Consider the following 4259-nt stretch of genomic DNA (forward strand, 5'->3'; position numbering starts at 1 on the left):
TTCTCCCGTTGGAACAGCTGGTAGTTTCACACTGCCAACCTTGAGGTTAGCAGCCCGATTCGTAACCACTATGCTACTAGAGCTCCTTACATTCATATTAGGCAATTGCAAAAAACAGAGATTGGGTCACATGCACTTTAGTCATCAAATAATATGCTTGCTTTTTTTTTTTTTAAGTTTTTATTGTTAATTGAGTGAAAGTTTATAGGGCAGATCATCAGTTTTACATTCAACAAATCATATTATTTTATTACAATGATTATAATCCCCTCCATGTACCACCAGTTAACAGTATTTCTCTCTATTCATTTTAGCTCTTTTTTTTTTTTTTTTAACAGTCAGGCATTTATAATAATTTACACCACCAAACGGCACATTCTGCAAGCCTGCCTCCTGGCCACCAGCTCTCTGTTCTCTCTTTCCATGAAGGTAGAGTCCTCAGCTGCTCCCTCTATCCATGTCCCCATCTCTGCCTCCATCTCTGGTATCGCTGCTTCTCTGGTTAAGGTCTTACATTCCGCTTGTGCTCTTCTCCCTTGATGGTCCTAGGATACCCAGTTTCTGCACTGTAAGATTAATTACTCTTCTGCTTTTGTTACAAAACTTCTACTTTTACAATTGTGACTGTTGTAATTAGTCACGATAACAGTTACTATTGAATCATAAGAATCTTACCCCCATCTCTTTTCACCAAACCCATCTCGACAGGATGAAAAATATTCAGTGGGGACTCTATCTTCTCCCACACACTCTTAAACTAAACTCCCTCTTGAAACCTTGTAAGCCAGTCACTTTGTGCCTTTATCGGCCCCTCATTTTAAGTACCAATGTCTAAGTTGCCAGTCAGTCCTTATCTACCCTGTATGCAGAGGGGTTAGCATTGATAATTGATTTGAAGACTCCTTTCCTCTCTGTTGGTATTTAGAGCTACTACCTCCATAAGTATGGAGCTCTGATAGCATAGTGGTTATGAATCAGGCTGCGAACCACAAGGTCAGCAGTTCAAAACTACCAGCTGTTCCTCAGGAGTAAAATGAGGCATTCTTCTCCCACAGAGTTTTTGGTTTTTTTTTTGAGTGTTTTAATGTTTATTGAACTATAAGGCAACAGCAAAATTAACATAACACAATATTCATTCACTCCACATCAGTATTCCTTACGCCAATGCCAATGAAAAGTGATCAATTCAAAAGGCAGAGACTCAAGGGTTCCTAATAAGTCTGCACCTAGCATGGCTGCCTGTCCCAAGGGCCAGGCCTGAACATCACAAACGCAGGCTTCCCTTAAAGATGCAGGCTTTGCTCTACTGCTGTAGACTTGGTCTATTGACCTGGATCTTCTTCCTCTTTCAATTCTGGGTTGCTATTTTAACAATTTGATGGCCCCATCAAAATACCAAACCATCACCCAAAAATTTGAGTTCAATTTGATTAAAACATAAACTGAGATGTGTGGCCTAGAAGTGTAAAGGAAAAGGCATCCTAAAAGACTATCTGACTTTTCCAGTCCACCAGTAAGAATGAAGGGGAACTGGGAAGAGGAGAAATCTACATGCATCACTGAACTGGACATCACTGCCTGGAGCCTCCAGAACAGTTGCCCTCTCTCGTTTTTCCCTACTTCCCTAACAGCTGCTCATAGAGTTTGGGCACATAGTCATCCCATTCGGCTTGGTAACATGTGCCGGCAACTGGAGACCTGAGCTCGTACTTTTTACAGAAAAATGCCACCTTGAGCTTGCCACGGTGGTCTCCAGATAGATTGCTGAGAATGGGTTCGTCACACTTCAGTGGCCTGTCCTGCTCGTAGACCAGCCAGACATAGAGGTTGGAGGCCTGTGCCCTTGGGAGGCCGGGAGCCCACATAATCGGACAGGACTGTGCCACTGGTGACATCATTGCCCTTCATGTTAACCACCAGAAAAATGGTGCCATTCCCTGAATTTGGGGTCCTTCCTGCTGGGTGCATCTGGGTCTGTCAAGACCAACGTGTAGAGTTTATCAGAATCTAGGCCATCCCATGTAATGCTGATGGGGCGGTTCTTCACTTGGGTGGGCGTTAGCACTTTGCCTAGCTCGTCCACCTCCGCTCCGCCGTATTTGACCTGCAGCGGGTGCTGCGGCTGCTCATTCACTTCCCGCAGGCTCAAGGGCCCAGACCACTTGCTGAGGTCGACAAGCATCGTGGGGTTGAGAGGAGCAGACAGCCGGAAGTGCAACAGCAGGAGCAGCGCACTACAGCTGAGCAGCGCACTACAGCCCAGCAGCAACCACTCCCATAAAGTTTTACAGCCTTGAAAACCCTCTACAGGATCGCTATGAATCGGAACCGACTCCACGGCACACAGCCACCACCTCCATAAGTATAAGTTGTTGTTTTTGTGAAGTGCTGTCGAGTCTGTTCCGACCCATAGAGGCCCTGTATAGGGTTTCTGAGGAGAGGCTGGTGAACTTGAACTTCCAAACTTGCAGTTCAAATGGCTTTGTAGTCTGGCACATTAACCCACAGCACCACACCAGGACTCCATAAGTATAAGTAAATATCATTAAATTGTAGGAATTTACCTTCGTTTCCTTTACCAAAAAAAAATTTTTTTTTAATCTTCCTCTAGTACAGTTCTGATTATCAGCTTATTGAGGCTTAGTCAAATGGTTACTGTTTGCAAGTTTGGGCGTACTTGTGCATCTACCCTCACTTCATATTAGCTGGATGCTTCGACTCTCAGCTCTAGCCTTCTGTGGCTATGTCTTTGTCCATAGGCTCAGATGTTCCCAGGTCTCACCACACTTTGAACCAACCAGCCCTTCCTCTTCTTTCTTTCATCTCCAGGTTAATGGAAGTCTATAGAAGGTGGTGGAACTCAGCTCATTTCTTCATTGCTGCCTTTTCCCCTTTCCACTCACTAGTAGACCAATGTGATCATCAGCAAGCTTACATGCCTACTCATATGTTCCCCTTGAGTTTCATATCTTAGGGGTTTATCCTGAAGGAACTTGACTGCTTGCCTTGATGGCTTCCTGGCAAACAACTTATTTATTCTTGTAGCAACCAGTCATACCCCATTTTTTTGGGGGGGGGGAGGGGTTTCCTGATGATCTTTCTTTGAAGATGTATCTTCTGTTGTTCTAGCTGTTCCAGGCTGGTCTGCTTGTCCTTTCTACTGGGAATTTCCCACCTCAGAAGGCTCTGGTTGGGGCTCGGGATTCCACCTAAGATCCTACATGCTGCAAAGCCTCTGCAAGAGGCCTAGAACCCCTTTAAGGTATTCCAATCAGTTATAGGCTGAAGAGCTTTGTCAGTTATGAGCTTACAAGTTTTCCGTAATCATGTTTCCCTGCATGCCTTTCTATTCCACTCAATATTTCACAATAATGGACAAGGGAAACCAATACTCATAAGATGGTCAACCATCTTAATATTATTTCCCCTCTTCAGACTATGCCTCGATCCCTGTTTCACAGAGTTGTTCCAAGGTTGAGCATGCATCACTATTTACCTCTGTCCCATTTAGCCCATGCAAACCTGTCTCAGTGTTCCCCTATCTACCTTGCTCTTCCACTCCCTCCCTCTTCTTGTGTATTGCCCTCCCCAACTTCCGAACTATGATGTATCTGCCCTCCATCCCTGTGCTCTACCATAGCCTCCTTCTACTTCCCCCAAACCCCACACCCCACCAATAACCAACAAAGAAATTTTTCCTCTTTTATTATGGGTATCTTCTCTTAAGCTTTTACAATAATGGTCTTATGCAATATTTGTCCTTTTGTGACTGACTAATATCACTCAGGATAATGTCCTCAAGGTTCTTCCATGTTATGTGCTGGCTTACAGCTTCCTTGTCATTCTTCAAAGTAGAATAATATTCCCCTGTGTGGATGTACCAAAGTTTGTTTATCCATTCTTCCATTGATGGACACTTAGGCAGACTCTATCTTTTTGCTATAGTGACTAGTGTTACTATGATCTTTGGTTTGCATATATCTACTTGTGTTATGGCTTGTATTTCTTGTGGCTATATACCAAGTAAAGGAATTGCTGGATCATGAGCCATTTCTATTTCCAACTTTCTGAAGAAGCGCCATACTGTTTTTCAGAGTGGTTGGACCATTTTGCATTCCTACCAGCAATGTAGAAGGGTCCCAGTCTTGATCATAACCAGCATTTATTATTCTCTTTATTTTTTAACTTCGCTGTTATTGCTGGTGTGAGATAATATCTAATTGTTGTTTTGATTTGTATCTCTCTAAAGGAGTCCTGGT

General features: G+C 43.6%; 1 pseudogene; it reads right to left on the bottom strand.

The window, feature by feature from the left end:
* Nucleotides 1-1616: 1616 nt before the first annotated feature.
* Nucleotides 1617-2182, bottom strand: LOC102811668 (annotated as a pseudogene).
* Between the last annotated feature and the right edge of the window lie 2077 nt (nt 2183-4259).

This window comes from Chrysochloris asiatica, unplaced genomic scaffold (genome assembly GCF_000296735.1).
Source record: "Chrysochloris asiatica unplaced genomic scaffold, ChrAsi1.0 scaffold00143, whole genome shotgun sequence".
Taxonomy (NCBI): domain Eukaryota; kingdom Metazoa; phylum Chordata; class Mammalia; order Afrosoricida; family Chrysochloridae; genus Chrysochloris; species Chrysochloris asiatica.